Source organism: Bombina bombina, chromosome 3 (genome assembly GCF_027579735.1).
Source record: "Bombina bombina isolate aBomBom1 chromosome 3, aBomBom1.pri, whole genome shotgun sequence".
Lineage (NCBI taxonomy): Eukaryota > Metazoa > Chordata > Amphibia > Anura > Bombinatoridae > Bombina > Bombina bombina.
Genome location: NC_069501.1, coordinates 119,561,336 through 119,583,166, shown reverse-complemented (window position 1 = coordinate 119,583,166; position 21,831 = coordinate 119,561,336). Strand labels below are relative to the sequence as shown.

General features: G+C 37.2%; 1 long non-coding RNA gene across 1 annotated transcript; it reads right to left on the bottom strand.

The window, feature by feature from the left end:
* Nucleotides 1-3,718: 3,718 nt before the first annotated feature.
* On the bottom strand, nucleotides 3,719-4,180 carry LOC128651519 (uncharacterized). Its single transcript, XR_008401106.1, has 3 exons — nucleotides 4,053-4,180; nucleotides 3,880-3,966; nucleotides 3,719-3,792 (listed from the first exon to the last, which is right to left on the bottom strand). It is a non-coding gene; the product is annotated as an uncharacterized LOC128651519 (long non-coding RNA).
* Nucleotides 4,181-21,831: the final 17,651 nt, after the last annotated feature.

Below are 21,831 nucleotides of genomic sequence, written 5' to 3'. Positions count from 1 at the left end.
TCCTTTATCAAGTCTGAAGCAATACTGATCAGTTCAATGGAATTTACAGATTGTATCTTAAAACACAGAATAGCTAAGAAGACAGAAAGTGCAGGGAGAGGAGGTGTCGTAAAAATCATGAGGGGGGCTTAGGTAACAGGCAGACAGTGTCCAGTGTAAGGGCTCTATTTATCATTCATTTTAGAATTACGACTTTCAATTCTCCTATGAACTCGCCGCATCTCGCCCTTGCAAAGGCGCACATGTGCGCCAATATTTATCATTAAACCAGTAGTATTTTATCGCTGATTTCCATTGTCGAGATGCGGCGGATTATTGATAAATCTCGCCACAATTTTTTAAAATGCGCCTTATTTATCATTAAAACAGCTTTCAATGTCGATTATTTCGAGCCAATAATGTTAATATCATTTTTTTTTATTTTTTTTTTATCCTTTGTTTTTTAATAACTAATATAATACTTTTCTAAATTTTTTAATACATTTGAATATTATATATATATATATATATATATATATGAATGTATATTTTCTCTTGTTAAGTGTATCCAGTCCAGGGATCATCCATTACTTATGGAATATATTCTCCTTCCCAACAGGAAGCTGCAAGAGTCCACCCACAGCAAAGCTGCTATATAGCTCCTCCCCTAACTGCCATATTCAGTCATTCTCTTGCAAGCCTCAACATAGATAGGAGGTCGTGAGAGTCTGTGGTGCTTTCTACTTAGTTTATTCTTCAATCAAAAGTTTGTTATTTTTAAATGGCACCGGAGTGTGCTGTTTATCTCAGGCAGTATTTGGAAGAAGAATCTGCCTGCGTTTTTCTATGATCTTAGCAGACGTAACTAAGATCCATTTGCTGTTCTCACACATTCTGAGGAGTGAGGTACTTCAGAGGGGGAATGGCGTGCAGGTTTTCCTGCAGATAAGGTATGTGCAGTAAAATATTTTTCTAGGAATGGAATTGACTAAGAAAATACTGCTGATACCGAAGTAATGTAAGTAAAGCCTTAAATGCAGCGATAGCGACTGGTATCAGGCTTATTAATAGAGATACATACTCTTATAAAAATGTGTTTTAAAACGTTTGCTGGCATGTTTAATCGTTTTTTAACGTACATTGGTGATAACACTGTAATGTTGGTATAGCCTTAAATGCAGTAAAAGCGACTGGTATCAGGCTTATTAATAGAGACACATACTCTTGTAAAAATGTGTTTTAAAACGTTTGCTGGCATGTTTAATCGTTTTTTAACATATGTTTGGTGATAAAACTTATTGGGGCCTAAGTTTTTTCCACATGGCTGGCTTAAATTTTGCATAGAAACAGTTAACTGAAGCTTTCCACTGTTGGCTGTGGCAGTTTGTTGTGTCTGTTTTTAAAAACGTCTATGTCGTTTTTTTGATCTGTTTTTTGCATTAAGGGGTTAATCATCCATTTGCAAGTGGGTGCAATGCTCTGTTACCTTATTACATGTACTGTAAAATTTCGTTTGTTTTACTGCCTTTTTTTCACTGTTTTTCAAATTTTGACAAAATTTGTTTCTCTTAAAGGCACAGTAACGTTTTATATATTTGCTTGTTAACTTGATTTAAAGTGTTTTCCAAGCTTACTAGTCTCATTATTAGTCTGTTCTAACATGTCTAACATAGAGGAAGCTCTGTGTTCATTATGTTTTAAAGCCATGGTGGAACCCCATCTTAGAATGTGTACCAGATGTACTGATTTCATGTTAAACAATAAAGATCATTTTTTGTCTTTAAAAACATTATCACCAGAGTATTCTGTCGTGGGGGTAGTTATGCTGACTAACTCTCCCCACGTGTCAGACCTTTTGACTCCCGCTTTAGGGACTCACGCTCAAATGGCGCCAAGTACATCAAGGGCACCCATAGCGTTTCTTTTACCAGGGGATTCTGTCGAGGGGAAAGTTATGCCGACTAACTCTCCCCACGTGTCAGACCCTTCGACTCCCGCTTCAGGGACTCACGCTCAAATGGCGCCAAGTACATCAAGGGCGCCCATAGCGTTTATTTTACAAGACATGGCAAAGGTGGTGAATAATATTCTGGCAGCAGTATTAGTCAGACTACCTGAAATTAAAGGAAAGCAGTTAGCTCTGGGGGTAGATACAGAGCATACAGACACTTTAAGAACCATGTATGATACTACCTCACAATATGCTTAGTCTGTGGGTGATTTTTTTTTTTTTTTTGACTCAGGGAAGATGATTTCACCTGATTCTGATATTTCTACATTTAAAATTTATGCTTGAGAACCTCCACTTGTTGCTCAGGGAGGCTTTGGCTGCTCTGAATGAATGTGTACAATCGCAGTGCCAGAGAAATTGTGTAGACTGGATAAATAATATGCAGTGCCGGTGTGTACTGATGTTTTTCCAATACCTAAAGAGGTTTACTAAAAATTTTTTAATAAGGAATGGGATAGACCAGGTGTGCCGTTCTCTTCCCCTCCTATTTTTTAGAAGAATGTTTTTTCATAGCTGACATGATCCAAGCCCCCTTGGCATGACCCACATGACTATTTCAAAAGTGTTTCTATGGACAGTAAACTATTGCCATTCTACCTTTATTAATATTAATACAATTTCACATTTCTTTTCTGGTGAAATGTCTTTTTTGTAAATAATCTTATTTTAAACTAAACATACTTCATATGCTAATTTCATGGTTGCCTCTTATCACAGGCTTTTGAAATATCTTTTCAAAAGAGTTTGAAATTACACGTTGGCCATATAGATAACACTCTGTTCAGACACTGGGGTTACTACACAATGCTAATGCAAGAGAATAGATAATAATCAGTGATAGTCATTTCATCAGTGAGCTGGAAGAAGTCCAAGGTAACCACAGATTAAAAAAAAAAGTGTATTAATATAAATGAGTTGTTAATGCTAAACATTAAACTCAGAAATAAAGTGAATATCAATCTTTTGCAAACAATAAAAAAATAGATTGTAGACTGTCCCTTATTCAATCTCATACATTGTTATATTGATTTCAGTGTTATGTTTATAATAATTTATAAGGACACCAATACACGGTTAAACATAAATATTTATTTTTTATCACAAAAATAAAAATAAAATTTGGTCACATTATGAAAAATCAAATTGTATTGTTACATTTTTTCTATTTTAAGGCGAATTTCATGTAAACTTGAATAGTTTTCTTTAAGTCCTTTTTCAGCTGTCTTTAATATCTCCAATAACTGTTTCTTGTTAATCAATATGTTTTGATCTTCAGGTACTGTATAAAATAAAGAATACGGTTATTCTTATGTATTTTTAAATCCATATATAAACACATGTCTGATATACTCACCCCAGTCATAATTAATGGTATCAGAGGAATCATTTGAACTATTTTCATCATGCACCTCTCTGTCCACCTCTTCTTCTTGCATCACTGTATAAAATGAAATTTTAGATTTTACTCCACTTGTATATATTAAAAATAATTCATTATCCTTTTTTTTTTATTTCTCTCTCTCTATCTATCTCTCTCTCTCTCTCACTCTCTCTCTCTCTCTCTCTCTCTCTCTCTCTCTCTATATATATATATATATATATATATATATATATATAATATTCGGTAGTACAATATTCTGTTATCACTAGAATTTTTCTAATATATTATTACTTACTATCTTCTAAATCTTCTTCCTGCACACGCACTTGTTCTATTTCATAATCTTGTACCACTTCTTCTCTCTCCTCATTATTTGCCTCTCCATCTTGACGGTAATTCTCAACCTGAATTTCTGCATCATCTATGTATAACAAAACAATGGTTTACATTTCAAATAAAATTATTTTTTTATTATAAATGCAATAAAAAGTAATAAAATTAATTTAACCTTCCAAATTCGGATTCTGAAGTTCTTCTTCCTCATTTGACTCATTTTCAATAATAGGCCTTGCCCTACGTTGTTGCCTTCTTATTACTTAAACACAAAAAATGTTCATTTTATTGCCAACATTGTATGGATCTATATATATATATATATAAATTATTACAATTTATAAATACCTGGAATATCATTTCCCTCCCTGTCCATAAACACCCTTGGCAAGGGGTCAGATTCTCCACCAGAACTTGAGGAATTGTCATCAATTGGACAGAGATATCTCGGTGCTCTACGGTTTTTAACTATTTAAAAATGTAAACAAATTAGTTGCACTTTCCATATTATATAATGTAAAATCATATTTAATCTACAATTTAATAGAAAAGAAAAATTATTAATTTGTACATATCTTTTTGAAAAAGACCATATTTCCAATGTTAGAAATAGATTAGATAATCTTTCTAAAATTTTATTTTATTTTATCTAATCGCCTTAATACTAGGATGTGCACAACATACTTTCACACATTCTTTTCTTTTACAAACATCAAAACAAAGTTGGCTTATAATTCAGTATAAATAGATAAAAGAAAGAATCAGATATATTATAACAACTGTGTCATTCTTCAAGGGAGACAGTGTCTACTGTTGAATCCAAAGATTTACATCACTATCTCTTTTTAAACTTGTAAAGTAGAGAACCCAAACAATGTAAGTTAATTAACTTTAGAAACAACACTCAAGATAACTGTGAAAGTAAAATTCTATTAAAATGTGTTAGCCAATCACAATAGACAAATGTACAGCCATAAATCACCAGACTCTGAGCATATCTAGAATTTCTTTTCTCTAAGTGATTTCTAGAGATACAATAAAATTATATAACACAATTAAATTTGATAGTTTTATAAAATAAATGTGTTTTCCAATGCACATGTTATGAAATTGATAAAAATACAAATGTTATACACACATTTCTGAGTAACATATATTTTAAAAATTAAATCTGGATTATGTCAAAGTCTTACATTTGCGCAGGTAACACCGGATAAGTGTCCTCAATTTAGATTGTCTCCTGTACAAATCATTGTAGCGTTTTAGGCATTGCTTTCTGGTCCTCCTCTGTCCAGATATACGCCTCACTCTTCTTACCATTTCACAGAGAATATTATTTCTCCTATCCTGGTCCAAGGTGTAAATTCCCCTTTTTTTTTTTTGAAAATATTTTTCCATTGTATATGAAATTATCAATAGTTCACCTATAGAGAATTTCCTAGATCTTGCCATCTTGCTGTGCTGATTTCTATTTCTAGGGTGTAGCCAAGTAACGGAACTAATTTCTATATAAAAATGCGCAATTACAAGTAATAAAATAATCCAATATTTTAAATCAATATTGATATAGATTGGTATTTGTATAAGTTTCAATCTATGTTTCAATATGTATTATAAACTTTTATTAACTTTTAGTTACATCCTAAGCTTTATAATCTTTATTGTATCAATTGTCTCTAATAGTTTCTAAGCAAACCTTAACTTTTTACCGTATTGCAACAAATGTATTTTTTTATGCTAGTATCCATCAAATATAACAATTGTTACTTTAACAGACAAAACTAACATGTAATAAGAATTTATATAAATATTATTCAAATTACAATATTTACACATAACCAAACACATGACCGTTATTCATTTTATTTTATTTTTATTTATAAATACTAATGCGACATAGGGATCTTTCCAGAAAAATAAAGTTCACGCCCTTTTCTCGCAACCTTTATGCACAAATTCTTTAAATTAGATTGTAACTTAAATTTAAGTTTAGTTAAATTGTGGATACCATTTTGCGCAGTTTAACTACTCATTTTTAAGATGGCATCATTGCAAGCAGGAAAGACAAAAAGTGGGAGAAGTGTGATGTTCACCCATCGTCAAAATTGTATTTTGGTGGAACAAGTGGTGGAACATTATGAGGAGATAATCGGCTACCAGGCAAGAACTGTTAACCCACAGAGAAAGCGGGCAATATGGACCCAAATCAGCGCATCTGTGTCTTCAGAAGGTAGCTTTCCGAAGGATGTAAGGGCATGTCGTAAGAGGGTTAACGACATAAGAAAGAACATAAAAAAAAAGGTATGCCAAGCTAAACAATCGGCTAAAGCAACAGGTGGAGGACCAGGATACAGGGCGGAATTGACTGATTTCGAACAAATTCTCTATGCCAGGATGGGGGATGCAGTTGTGGTCGGCCTGGATGTTCCTGGAGACACAATGGACTTTAGAGGTAAAATGTTTTTTTATTATTTCTTTTTTTTTTTTTGTTGGGTGGTGTTCTTACATTTGTAGGTATATTGTGAATTGAATTTTTTTTATTTATATTTAAGAACAACATGAGGATGTCTGTGGGGAAGAGGAGGTAAATGCACAGGAGGACCAACCTTTTGTCCATGAAACCACATCTCAGGAACCTCAAGCTTCAACTTCCCAAACAAATAGAGATCGAGAAGAAAGCGCATGTAAGCAATATAAAAAATAAATTATATGTGTATATCATATCGTTAGTTTGTCAGAGGCTTTTCAAAAAAGTGCTGTTGAGAGAGAAAGATGGATAACACAGGAGGGAAGAGAGATAGAAAGGAGGGGATAGAGATAGAAGGTGAGAGAGATAGAGATCTCAAAAGAGAGGTGTTGGTGATGGAGAGAAAAAGAAAATGGTAGATAGAGAGAAAAAAAGAGACTTCGCAGTGTTTGGAGATCGAGATTGCAAAACATAGGGTTAGAGGGGTGGGTGATGTATAGAGCTATGGGTGTGACTACTGTAATACCATAAATTGCCCTTTTGAACGGGCATAATTAAAAAGCAATATTAAGCACAAATAAATAACCAAACAAAATATATATTCTTAACATAATTATATAAATATAATGAACCTTGTAACGGAATTTAATTTGTAATCAAGCAAACAATGTTTGTATGGGTATTGAAATTGAACGCATGTGTACATTGAAATCTCAAAAATTGAAAATATAGTTTGTTAACCCTTTTATTTCTCAACAGGTGTTAGAGCATTGCTTCAAACTATGCAAGATAGTTCAATTGCATTATATGATGGTATGTATGGAAATGGTAAATTTTAAAGGTTAGATATGGTTGTTTTTATTTTATTTAATTTGTTTTTTAATTTTATTTTTGTTTTTGAAGAAGAACAGGTTGAATTGACACTGCAACCACTAGTCGAGGACACCATCAATCAAGACGATGATGATGATGATGATGAGACACAAATACATGGTCACACACAGGAGGGACCAACACCACCTGATTTAAATACACCTGCTGCAAGTCCAATGGTCAACGAATCTGACATTGATGAAACAGCAGAAGAAGTCAGACAACCTCCAATCACAGAGCGAACAAATGACATACAGGCACTGACAGATATGGCATCCTCATTTAGACAGGAACAAAGTGCTTTTTTTAAGGAACTCATTGAATTACAGAAACAAAGGAACAATATTCTGAAACGTGATTCAGAAATAAAAAGTGAATATTATAAAAAAAAAAATAGAAATTATGAATCGGAGATCTCAGAATTGATACACAGAATCCAAAAAATTAAGTGTATATATTTTCTGGTTTTTAAATTTTGTTGTGATTGACATTTATTTTCGCTTTGTTTATTTTAAAGTTTGTTTCATATTTATATATAGTTTGTTTTGGTTATATTTTCATTAATGATATTTATCCCTTAATAAAAGAAACATTTTTGATAAATAAGCAAAAGTTTTATTTTTTCAAATGGGTGGAGTTAACTTCAATATCAAAGAATTGTGTACATTTCTTATAAAAGAATTAAAACTCTGGGTGATGACATGTATTCTGAAAAAAAAAAAAGAAATATTAGTAATTCAAATACATAAAATTTAATAAAATAATACACAATTCTAAATAGTTTGCAATAATACTTACATGAAAAATATCTTTCAATAATTTCCAATCTATTTTGTACACCTGCCCTTGTAGTGTATCTGCCTATAATTTCTTGAGGGACACTCCTCCTCTAAATTGCCTTGGGAAATTGCAATGTTGTGCAACATGCATGCAACTAGAATTATATCATTACATTTTTCAGGCGAATATTGAAGTGCTCCTCCAGACCTATCCAAAACTCTGAAACGCATTTTTAAAACCCCAAAAGTTCTTTCGATAGCACTTCTTGTGCTACGGTGGGATTCATTAAATTTAATTTCTCCTCTGGTATGTGGCATTGGGACAGGTGTCAACAGCCAAGTTCGGCACGGATAACCACTATCACCTATTTTTTAAAAAGAAAAATTGATTAGAGATTATAAATAATTTAAACATTACAATTAATCATAATTCATATATATATTTATGACATGTATAAAGTGCAAATCAGAAAAAAACTTCCAAAAAATACAGAGAACTGATTGCATTATAATTAGATTATATGGAAATAAGTTCATATTTACCTAATAGCCAACCGTGTGGCATGTTGCCCTGTTCAAAAGCAGAAAATAGTGCAGATTGTTTTAGGATGTGGAAATCATGACATGATCCAGGAAACCCAGATCGAACAGCCCAAATTCTAAAGTTTGCATCACACACAGCCTGTATGTTTAGGGAATGAAAGCTTTTCCTGTTCCTATATTGCTCCTCCCTTAGGGATGGTGGTCTAAGAGCAATATGGGTGCAATCTATAGCACCAAGAACATTGGGCATACCGGCTACTTGGTAAAAGTTGGACTTCACTGTATGCCATTCATGCACATTCCTAGGAACATAAATAAATGTAGAAAGATGTTTTAGAATTGCTTTTAAAACAATTGTTAAATGGCGGCAAAATGAAGGCTGACTCATGCCCACAACATCACTGGATACAGCCTGAAAAGATCCGGTTGCCAAAAAATGTAAAACTGCGAGTAATTTCAAAAGTCCAGGTATTGCCCTTGTTCTTCTGGTTCGGGGATCAATGTCATTTTTAATCAGAGAATATAGATTCAAAATGCTTTCTCGGTTTATCCTGAATTTGCGCTTAATTTCACGATCGGATAATGCCTCAAAGTCCACAACGGGGCAAAAACAATCGAGGAACTCTTTGTCGTCTCCGGAACATATTTCCATCATTTTCACGATTTTCATGGGACTGAGCAAGAGAAATAGCGGCCAAAATAAAAAAAAACTCCATCTTCTATGAATAAAATATGGGAATAAATTGTAAGTTCTCCTACTTGGTTATGGAGTATTTTCACGGTCGGATTTATAGGAGAATTATAGGTTCTCCTTTGGCGCAAAATAATGATAAATATGATTTTCGGCGATTTGTTGGGAGTATTTCTAAAAATACGACTGAAATCCATTGTTTTTTCGCTGTATTTGGCGCACCTGTGCGCCTTGGCGAGAGCGAAAAACTGGTAGTATTTTTAGGTCGTATTACAGCTTATTTTGGGCGTAAAATGTGTTGATAAATAGGAGAATAAATCCGACAGAGTAATTATAGGCGCAAAAGTAGGAGAATTATGATGATAAATAGAGCCCTAGGAGAACAGACAGGGGAAATATATAGCTTTACATGGAGCATATACTGACATAAAGTTATATATCAACATTGAATCAATATCTATAAAAATGTGAAATTGTATATACAGGGGGAATACAAAAGTTAAAAAAAGACAAAAGTGCGGACATAGGCTTACCTGTGTACCTATGTATAAAGAATGTGGAATATACAATGTAATTGACTAAATGAAAGTACATTACAAAAAATTTTGATAATGTGTTAAGAATCCAGAGTCCACATTTAGTCCAGAATTAAACAGGTTGAAGTGCATTATCATTTTCATTTCAAAGGTTTTTCTTTCCATGGTGTTTTTGAAGTTGCCTCTGAGAATTTTGATTTTGAGGTTTTGGATGGAGTGGTCAGGTTGGGTGAAATGGTGACCAACAGGGGTGCAGTATTTTGTTTCACAGTGGTTTTTGATTGAGTGTTTGTGTAAGTTCATCCGAAGGTGCAGTTTTTAGCTTGTTTCTCCAATATAGCATCCCACTTCACATGCAGTGCAATGTATCATGTATACCACATTTGCAGATATACATGAATATGCCCCTTTAATGTTATAAGATTTATTATTGTGATTTGCTGTGCTGCTTTTACAAACGTGTTGACACAGTTTGCAGAGAGCTTTATAGCAGCACTTGGTTCCATTCTGAGTGTTCTTTTTCTCAAGGGGTAGCTTCCTATGAACTAGTTTCTGCTTTAGGTTAGGTGGTTGTCTGTATGCCAGGATTGGGGGTTTTGGAAAGATTTTTTTGAGTGTGGGATCCTCTAAGAGTAGTGGCTGTAAGTCTTTTATGATTTTTCGTATCCCTTCCACAGCAGGGTTGTATTTGACTACTAGTGGGATACGTGATATGTTTTTCTTCTCCCTGTATTGTAGTAAGTTTTCACGTGGAGTATTGAGGGCAGAGTTAATTTTTTTATTTATAATCCTTGTTTTGTAACCTTTTTCTCTGAATGATTGGGACAGTGTGATGAGGTGTTTGTCACGGTCCTTGGTATCTGAGCAAATTCTGTGGTATCTTGTAGCCTGACTGTAGATTATGGATTTTTTAATGTGATTGGGGTGGGAGCTGGAGCTGTGGAGGTAGCTGCATCTATCTGTTGGTTTCCTGTATACAGATGAGTGCAGTTTTCCATTTGTGATGGATATTGTTGTATCCAGGAAGCTGACACAGTCTCTAGAAAAGTTCATTTTAAGCTTGATTGATGCATGAAATAGATTAAATGATTTATGAAAATGTTCAAGGTTTTTTTCTCCTTCTGTCCATATGATGAAAATATCATCGATGTAGCGAAAGTATTTGAAGGGTTTGTGAGGGTGAGTGGCTAGGAATCTCTGCTCTAAGTCAGCCATGAAGAGGTTTGCGTACTGTGGTGCCATTTTGGTGCCCATGGCTGTTCCCATGGTTTGTAAGTAGATGGAGTGGTTGAAGATGAAATAATTGTGAGTAAGTATAAATTCTGTAAGTTTACTGACTGTAGAAGCACTATATGTCTGGTTAGGGCTGTTGGAGGAAAGAAAGTTTAAGCAGGCATCAATACCATCTTTATGTGGAATATTGCTGTACAGGGATTCTACATCCATTGTCACAAGTAGAGTATCCTCTGGCAATTCTGTTATCTGGCTGATTTTGTTAAGAAAATCAGTGGTGTCTTTTATAAAGCTAGTGGTGTTAATAACTAAGGGCTTAAGAATATTCTCCACTAGGCCCGATAGTTGTTCAGTCAGAGTGTCCATGCCTGTTATTATTGGTCTTCCTGGGTTCCCTGGTTTGTGGATTTTTGGGAGCATGTAGAATGTCCCTATGCTAGGGTTAGAGGGCACCTGTTTGTCCATTTTATGTTGCGTGTGTTTAGGGAATGTTTTAATTAGTTTTCTAAGTTGCAAAGTGTATTCCTGGGTGGGGTCCTTTTCCAGTTTTTTGTAATAAGTTTGATCTGATAATTGTCTATTTCCCTCTGTGATGTAGTCCTGTGTATTCATGATCACCACTGCTCCTCCCTTGTCCGCAGGCTTAATGGTAATATTTTCATTATTTCTTAAGTTTTTTATAGCGTTTTTTTTCTAAGTGTGAGAGGTTATACATTATTTTTTTCTGCTGTGTGTTGAGCAGAGATGCAGTTCTCAACCGGAAGCTTTCAATATAGCTGTCCAATTTTGTGTTGCGTCCTGGTGCAGGTGTGAAGATTGTGTTCTTTTTCTTTCCATTGTAGTCCTCCATAGTGCTGGTATTTTCTTTGTCATAGACGAAATCTTTTAGCCGCAATCTCCTGAAGAATTCTTCTAAGTCTGAGTACAGTTAGATTTTGTCTAGATTTGTACTTGGACAGAATGATAATCCTTTACACAGTACTGATATCTCTGGCCCTGACAGGTGGTAGTTTGAAAGGTTCACAATCCCTGAGTTTTCTGTGTGGTTTTCTTATAGTCTCTATTCAATCCCTTATATATATATATATATACTGTATGTCGTTATATGTATGTATGTGTTTATATGTGTTTGTGTGTGTATATATACTATGTATATATATATATATATATATATATATATATATATATATATATACTGTATGTCGTTATATGTATGTATGTGTTTATATGTGTGTGTGTGTGTGTATATATACTTCTTAAATGATTAAAAAATTGTTTGTTAGTTTATGTAAATGAACTTTTTTTATTGCACAGTAATTTAAACACAAACAAACAAGTAACATAATTTTAAAATTAAGTCACTAACTTATAAACTTACGGCTAGATTTAGAGTTCTGCGGCCAAAGGGGTGCGTTAGCTACGCATGCTTTTTTTCCCCCGCACCTTTTAAATACAGCTGGTATTTAGAGTTCACAGAATGGCTGCATTAGGCTCCAAAAAAGGGAGCGTAGAGCATATTTAACGCCACTGCAACTCTCGATACCAGCGGTGCTTACGGATGCGGTCAGCTTCAAAAGCGTGCTCGTGCACGATTCCCCCATAGAAAACAATGGGGCTGTTTGAGCTGAAAAAAAACCTAACACCTGCAAAAAAGCAGCGTTCAGCTCCTAACGCAGCTACATTGTTTTCTATGGGGAAACACTTCCTAAGTCTGCACCTAACACTCTAACATGTACCCCGAGTCTAAACACCCCTAACCTTACACTTATTAACCCCTAATCTGCCGACCCCGCTATCGCTGACACCTGCATATTATTATTAACCCCTAATCTGCCGCTCCATATACCGCCGCTACCTACATGATACCTATGTACCCCTAATCTGCTGCCCCTAACACCGCCGACCCCTATATTATATTTATTAACCCCTAATCTGCCCCCCACAACGTCGCCTCCACCTACCTACAATAATTAACCCCTAATCTGCCGACCGCACCACACTGCTACTATAATAAATGTATTAACCCCTAATCCGCCTCACTCCTGCCTCAATAACCCTATAATAAATAGTATTAACCCCTAATCTGCCCTCCCTACCATCGCCGACACCTAACTTCAAACATTAACCCCTAATCTGCTGACCGGATCGCACCGCTACTATAATAAATGTATTAACCCCTAAAGCTAATTCTAACCCTAACACTAACACCCCCCTAAGTTAAATATAATTTAAATCTAACGAAATAAATTAACTCTTATTAAATAAATTATTCCTATTTAAAGCTAAATACTTACCTGTAAAATAAACCCTAATATAGCTACAATATAAATTATAATTATATTGTAGCTATTTTAGGATTTATATTTATTTTACAGGTAACTTTGTAATTATTTTAACCAGGTACAATAGCTATTAAATAGTTAATAACTATTTAATAGTTACCTAGTTAAAATAATTACAAAATTACCTGTAAAATAAATCCTAACCTAAGTTACAATTAAACCTAACACTACACTATCAATAAATAAATTAAATAAAATACCTACAATTACCTACAATTAAACCTAACACTACACTCTCAATAAATTAATTAAATACAATACCTACAAATAAATACATTTAAATAAACTAACTAAAGTACAAAAAATAAAAAAGAACTAAGTTACAAAAAATAAAAAAATATTTACAAACATTAGAAAAATATTACAACAATTTTAAACTAATTACACCTACTCTAAGCCCCCTAATAAAATAACAAAGCCCCCCAAAATAAAAAAATGCCCTACCCTATTCTAAATTAAAAAAGTTCAAAGCTCTTTTACCTTACCAGCCCTTAAAAGGGCCCTTTGTGGGGCATGACCCAAAGAATTCAGCTCTTTTGCCTGTAAAAGAAAAATACAACCCCCCCAACATTAAAACCCACCACCCACATACCCCTAATCTAACCCAAACCCCCCTTAAATAAACCTAACACTACCCCCCTGAAGATCATCCTACCTTGTCTTCACCACACCGGGTATCACACCGATCCGTCCTGGCTCCGAAGTCTTCATCCAAGCCCAAGCAGGGGCTGGCAATCCATAATCCGGCTGAAGTCTTCTATCAAGCGTCGGCTGAAGAGGTCCAGAAGAGGCTCCAAAGTCTTCATCCTATCCGGGAAGAAGAGGCGATCCGGACCGGCAACCATCTTGATCCAAGCAGCATCTTCTATCTTCACCCGATGACGAACGGCTCCATCCTGAAGACCTCCACCGCGGATCTATCCTCTTCTTCCGACGTCCAACTGAAGAATGAAGGTTCCTTTAAGGGACGTCATCCAAGATGGCGTCCCTCGTATTCCGATTGGCTGATAGGATTCTATCAGCCAATCGGAATTAAGGTAGGAAAATTCTGAGCTCGCATTCTATTGGCTGTTCCAATCAGCCAATAGAATGCGAGCTCAATCTGATTGGCTGATCCAATCAGCCAATCGGATTGAACTTGAATCTGATTGGCTGATTCCATCAGCCAATCAGAATTTTCCTACCTTAATTCCGATTGGCTGATAGAATCCTATCAGCCAATCGGAATTTGAGGGACGCCATCTTGGATGACGTCCCTTAAAGGAACCTTCATTCTTCAGTTGGACGTCGGATGAAGAGGATAGATCCGCGCTGGAGGTCTTCAGGATGGAGCCGTTCGTCATCGGATGAAGATAGAAGATGCCGCTTGGATCAAGATGGTTGCCAGTCCGGATCGCCTCTTCTTCCCGGATAGGATGAAGACTTTGGAGCCTCTTCTGGACCTCTTCAGCCAACGCTTGATAGAAGACTTCAGCCGGATTATGGATCGCCAGCCGCTGCTTGGGCTTGGATGAAGACTTCGAAGCCAGGACGGATCGGTGTGATACCCGGTGTGGTGAAGACAAGGTAGGATGATCTTCAGGGGGGTAGTGTTAGGTTTATTTAAGGGGGGTTTGGGTTAGATTAGGGGTATGTGGGTGGTGGGTTTTAATGTTGGGGGGGTTGTATTTTTCTTTTACAGGCAAAAGAGCTGAATTCTTTGGGGCATGCCCCACAAAGGGCCCTTTTAAGGGCTGGTAAGGTAAAAGAGCTTTGAACTTTTTTAATTTAGAATAGGGTAGGGCATTTTTTTATTTTGGGGGGCTTTGTTATTTTATTAGGGGGCTTAGAGTAGGTGTAATTAGTTTAAAATTGTTGTAATATTTTTCTAATGTTTGTAAATATTTTTTTATTTTTTGTAACTTAGTTCTTTTTTATTTTTTGTACTTTAGTTAGTTTATTTAAATGTATTTATTTGTAGGTATTGTATTTAATTAATTTATTGAGAGTGTAGTGTTAGGTTTAATTGTAGGTAATTGTAGGTATTTTATTTAATTTATTTATTGATAGTGTAGTGTTAGGTTTAATTGTAACTTAGGTTAGGACTTATTTTACAGGTAATTTTGTAATTATTTTAACTAGGTAACTATTAAATAGTTATTAACTATTTAATAGCTATTGTACCTGGTTAAAATAATTACAAAGTTGCCTGTAAAATAAATATTAATCCTAAAATAGCAGCAATATAATTATAATTTATATTGTAGCTATATTAGGGTTTATTTTACAGGTAAGTATTTAGCTTTAAATAGGATTAATTTATTTAATAATAGTTAATTTATTTCGTTAGATTTAAATTATATTTAAGTTAGGGGGGTGTAAGGGTTAGAATTAGCTTTAGGGGTTAAAAAATTTATTAGAATAGCGGTGAGCTCCGGTCGGCAGATTAGGGGTTAATGCTTGAAGTTAGGTGTCGGCGATGTTAGGGAGGGCAGATTAGGGGTTAATACTATTTATTATAGGGTTATTGAGGCGGGAGTGAGGCGGATTAAGGGTTAATAACTTTATTATAGTAGCGGTGAGGTCCGCTCGGCAGATTAGGGGTTAATAAGTGTAGGTAGGTGGCGGCGACGTTGGGGGGGCAGATTAGGGGTTAATAAATATAATATAGGTGTCGGCGGTATTAGGGGCAGCAGATTAGGGGTACATAGGGATAATTTAGCTGGCGGCGGTGTACGGAGCGGAAGATTAGGGGTTAAAAAATTTAATAGAGTGGCGGTGATGTGGGGGGACCTCGGTTTAGGGGTACATAGGTAGTTTATGGGTGTTAGTGTACTTTAGAGCACAGTAGTTAAGAGCTATATGAACCGGCGTTAGCCCAGAAAGCTCTTAACTACTGACTTTTTTTGCGGCTGGAGTTTTGTCGTTAGATTTCTAACGCTCACTTCAGCCACGACTCTAAATACCGGCGTTAGAAAGATCCCATTGAAAAGATAGGATACGCAATTGACGTAAGGGGATCTGCGGTATGGAAAAGTCACGGCTGCAAAGTGAGCGTTAGACCCTTTCCTGACTGACTCCAAATACCAGAGTGCGTTAAAACCAGCGTTAGGAGCCTCTAACGCTGGTTTTCACGGCTACCGCCCAACTCTAAATCTAGCCGATAGTAAATAACAATAATACTGTATTTTTTTATATATGTGAATATAGTAAAGATAGAAGTATTGGGTTCTGTAAACAGTACTGTCTCTTTAAAATTGAATCACTTGAATACAATGCACCTATGTTTTGATTCACTCACAGCCTATAAAAGGTAGGCCCTAATTATGGTTCTAATCACTTGGCTTGAAAAAGGGCAAAGCCCGAAACGTCGTCTATGTCTTTTTGCTTGAAATAAACCAGACAAAAAATTGTTTGGAGTGCTGCAGCTTTTTCTTCATTTATATATATATTTATATATATATATATATATATATATATATATATATACATACACACACACACACATATACATCTTTAGACAAGTATATGTATGTATGTCTATGTTAAAGGCCTTTGTCTGCCTTTTTCTTTTTAACACCTGATATCACCTGTCTTTGAGCCCTTTTAATTTTTGTTTGCAATATTTTGTTAAAATACATTTTATTAGATAGGGTTATTATGAATGTAACTGTACTTTCTAATGTATTTTGATGCGTTGTGACACTTTTTAGTTTTGTGAAATAGTTACCAGAGCTCTGAAGTCGCTGTAATCATTATAGTGTAAATAGTGATTGTGCTCAAGCGATCACGTTTACTTTCAACTTGTAATATGAGCGGTAAGCCAGACAAGCGCAAACCCCGTGATAAACCCCTTATCGCTTGTGCTCAAACTTTTGTACTCCGCTCGTATTCTGGCCCTAAGTGTGTTTATTGTAAAGTAGCTGAGGTCTCTCCTCCAGCTTATTTATACGACTTATGTTTAAATATGTTGATGAATTCGGACCAATCTAATGCTGGTTCTATGGCTATTACTGCATCTTCTGTTTGTTCTTTACAGGAGAATGCTACTGTTTTATCATCCAGTGTTGAAAATCTCATCAAAACACCTGTTTTTGAGGCACTGGCTGCGCTCCTCCTTTCAAGTAAGTGTAAAAGGTCCGTTCAGATTTTACCTTCTACTAGTTCTATGTCTCCTGAAGTCAGGGATACTGTTATGCCTTCAGATGGTGAAGTTTCCTCTGGTGATGAGGAGTCTTCTTCTGATGATGAACCTGTTACTTCCTCTTTTTAGTTTAATATTGAACATATTTGTTTTCTTTTGAAAGAGGTTTTACATACTTTAGGGGTTAAAGATTCTAAGGTTTCTGAGGCAAAGCCTTGTAATTGTTTCAATTCAGTTTTTAAGACTGTTTTTAAGCTCCCTGATGTATTTCCTATCCCTGATGCTGTCTCTGACCTGGTTTCTAAGGAATGGTCTAAGCCAGGTAATTAATTTACTCCTTTTTCAAGGTTTAAAAAGTTATACTCTTTACCTGCTGCTAATGTTGAATTGTGGGAAACTTGTTCCTAAAGTTGATGGGGCTATTTCCACTTTGGCTAAGCATACTACTATCCCTTTGGAAGTAAGTACTTCTTTTAGACACCCTTTGAATAGAAAATTAGAGTCTTTTCATAGAAGGGCCTTTTTACAAGCAGGGTGTTTGCTTAGGCTGGCTATTTATATTGCTCATGTGGCTGGTGCTTCAACTTACTGTCATCTGTTTCAACTTACTGTTATGACTCTGCTAGTGAAAATCCTTTTGGTTTTCTCAAAAGTGCCAAATCTTTTATTTGTAATGCTATGTTTGATATTATGAATATCAATATCAAAATCATGTATTTCGCAGTCCGTGCCTAAAGTTGTTTCTTCAGACAACTTGAACAAAGAAATTGTGGTCCCTTCTTTGTGTCATGATCATAAGAATGCTTTAAAAAAAGATCTTTGCATAATTTGGATGTTGTTAGAGCATTGAAATATTATATTGATGCTACTAAGGACTTTAGACAGACTTCTAGTTTGTTCATTCCCTTTTCTGGTGCAAGAAAAGGACAACGTTTCTGCTGTTTCTTTGGCCTTTTGGTTTAAACTCTTGATTCTCAAGGCTTAGTTGGAGGCAAGTTAGTCTCCACTGCAATGGATTACTGCTCATTCTACTAGGCCAGTCACTACTTCTTGGGCTTACAATTTGCAATTTTCCAATTTGCAAAGCAGCTACTTGGTTTTCTTTACATACTTTTACAAAATTCTACGGAAGCCTTTGGTAGGAAGATCCTTCAGGTAGTTGCTCAGCTTAATTTTTTTTCTTGCCTGATTGATTTTTTTAAGTGCATTTTTAAAAAATAAAAAAAATAATTGTGGGGCTGTGGGTTTATGTTATTACTTGTGGACTCCACAGTTTGGATATTAATTCCCAGGAGTAATGGATGGTGGACTCTCACCACCTGTATGAAATAAAACATTTATGATTACCTGATAAATTAGTTTCTTTCATGGTGGTGAGTCGACGAGACTCCACCCTTTGTTTTTGGGTTTAGTATTTTCTTTAGCGCATCTTTTTCCCCTATTCCATTTGTAAAGGTATAACCCTGATATCGAGGGTTAATACCAGATGAAAGATGCCCTTAATACGGGAATAGCAACACACGAACCAAGTTAATACACTGAACAGGGAAAATACACAAAATCCTTCTCTCCTGGAACAGGCAAAAGAACAATTCAAAGCAGCAATTCTCCCCAAACATGAGACCAAGCTCCATCTTGAGGGTAAAACAGGAATCAGCAAGAGCTGTGGGTTTATTGTTCTTAAATACACATGTTTACACATTAGCACCATCCATAGGGTTTTGTAAAACAACCAATAAACACATACAATACTCTCAGACACTCCCACACAAAATCCTCCCCTCTGCCTGTGATACAATTACCTTACACAATGGGTGATGCAATTACCTTACACAATGGTTAATGCAGTTACCTTACACAATGGTTGATGCAGTTACCTTACACAATGGTTGATACAATTACCTTGCACAATGGTTGATGCAGTTACCTTACACAATGGTTGATACAATTACCTTACACAATGGTTGATGTAATTATCACAGGCAGAGAAATACAGTTCAATTGCCATGGAGCCAAAGTCTTTCGTTATACAAATGGGCTACATGGCATAGCTATGTGGGGTATCACTATTCAAATAGGGCAAGTACTGAATGACCCGGCTTTCGTGTCTTTGCAAGGGAAAAGTAAGCATTTCAACATGGGGCCATAGTCTAAAGGCAGCAGGCAGGCAACCAGGCTCCTCCAATGCACAGTGGCGAGATTGGTCTAGTCACATCTCTCCCCTTTTCCAAACAGACTAACAGGGTATCTGACCTCCTGCCGGTCAGTGCCCTGGTTAGTCCAGCAACCCACCCACAAAACACAATCAGCAGTACAGCCCACCCACAATAAATGGTCACTACACCTGGGTAGAGGAGAAACTTGTCCATGTCCAGGTGCCTCACCACAGCTGTGTGGGGGACTGGTACGCTGAATTGGTGGGTTGCGATGTGGGCAGAGACCAGCTGTACTCTGCCCTGGTGCCAGCACTACCATGGAAGTAGCCTGGTGGGAGCCTGGTTGCTGGAGGGGGAGACCGACTGTCTCCCCTTTGGATACATAGCTGTGCTGCTGGAGGGGGAGACCGATTGTCTCCCCTTTGGACAAAGCACCATGCTGCTGTGGGGGGAGACCGACTGTCTCCCCTTTGGCTAAACAGCCCTGTTGCTGGGGGACAGGACCGACTGTCCCTACCCCCTGTGCTGTAAGTGCAGAGATCACGGTCCCATCTGCACGGTTGTGGGGCTTACTGTCTCCCTCTGGTACGTTAAGCTGCCGCTGGGGAGAGGGGGTAACAAGCTCCTCTCCCATACATACTTCCAGCCGCTGGGGAATGGAGACTGGGCTCCCAATCCCCTGCATCTCACTCTGCTGATGGGGGGCATAACCTACTGTCTCTGCCCCCTGTAACTCAGCCTGCCTCTGGGGAATGGAGACTGGGCTCCTGATTCCCTGCAGGACCGGTGGAGAGACCTCGGTCCCACCTCCACCAGCCACCTGGGGTCCTTCCCAGTAAAACTCCACAATATCTTCCCAGCTGAATGGGTCTGGACCTGGGTCTGTCACCTTGCTGTCCTGCTGAGCCTTCCCAATGGAGTGGAAGAGATCTTGGTAGTCCTGCTCCAGTTCCCACTCCAGGATTGCTAGGTGAGCCAGGTCTTGCTCTACCTCACGGGGGTCATCCCAGTCATGCCTAGCCTCCCTCTCGTAGAAAATGTCCTGAAGTCTGGTCTGCGCAGGGCTCCCGAAGTCAGGCTCTGCAAAGGATTCCCATAACAAGCCAGGACCATCAAACTCCTCTCCCTCTGGCTTGCCCAGGGTATATACTGTGCCATACACACAAGAGCACCTGGTAGGCATCCTCCAGCCATAGCTCCTGCCATACCCGGTGCTCTAGTTCCTTCACCCATTCCTCCAGGGGCTGCTCTCCCAGGAAGGGCATCCACAGGGTCACTTGCTTCTGCAACCGCTGCTCTTCACTGGTTAGACTCTCACCCCGCTGGTATTGTACATCCAGGGCCTGGTACCAGATGCCTTTCCTTAATGCATCCCGGCCATCCAGGTCCTCCTCCTCGTATAACAATGCTGGTTCCCATCTGTTGCTTTTAGGGTCACTGTACTGGGACATGCGTTGCCCCCAACTTGTAAATCCCTGGATGTGTAGTTGCTCTTCTAGGAGATGAGGACCATCCCGTCACTTGCCACCAATTGTAACGGTATAACCTTGATATTGAGGGTTAATACCAGATGAAAGATGCCCTTAATACGGGAATAGCAACACACGAACCCAGTTAATACACTGAGCAGGGAAAATACACAAAATCCTTCTCTCCTGGAACAGGCAAAAGAACAATTCAGAGCAGCAATTCCCCCCAAACATGAGACCAAGCTCCAGCTTGAGGGTAAAACAGGAATCAGCAAGAGCTGTGGGTTTATTGTTCTTAAATACACATGTTTACACATTAGTACCACCCACAGGGTTTTGTAAAACAACCAATAAACACATACAATACTCTCAGACACTCCCACACAAAATCCTCCCCTCTGCCTGTGATACAATGAGCTTACACAATGGGTGATGCAGTTACCTTACACAATGGTTGATGCAGTTACCTTACACAATGGTTGATGCAGTTACCTTACACAATGGTTGATGTAATTATCACAGGCAGAGAAATACAGTTCAATTGCCATGGAGCCAAAGTCTTTCATTATACAAATGGGCTACATGGCATAGCTATCTGGGGTATCACTATTCAAATAGGGCAAGTACTGAATGACCCGGCTTTCGTGTGTCTTTGCAGGGGAAAGGTAAGCATTTCAACATGGGGCCATAGTCTAAAGGCAGCAGGCGGGCAACCAGGCTCCTCCAATGCACAGTGGCGAGATTGGTCTCGTCACACCATTATGGCTCTTATTCCTTTTTCTTACCTCATTTTGCTTGACTATACGTTAGACTAAAGTACATGTGAGATGGGAGGGGTTTTATAGAGCTCAGAGAGAAAGTCCAGAAATGTCGGAGTCGTCTCTAATTTTTACTGCTAATGGTTCAAAGCAAAGT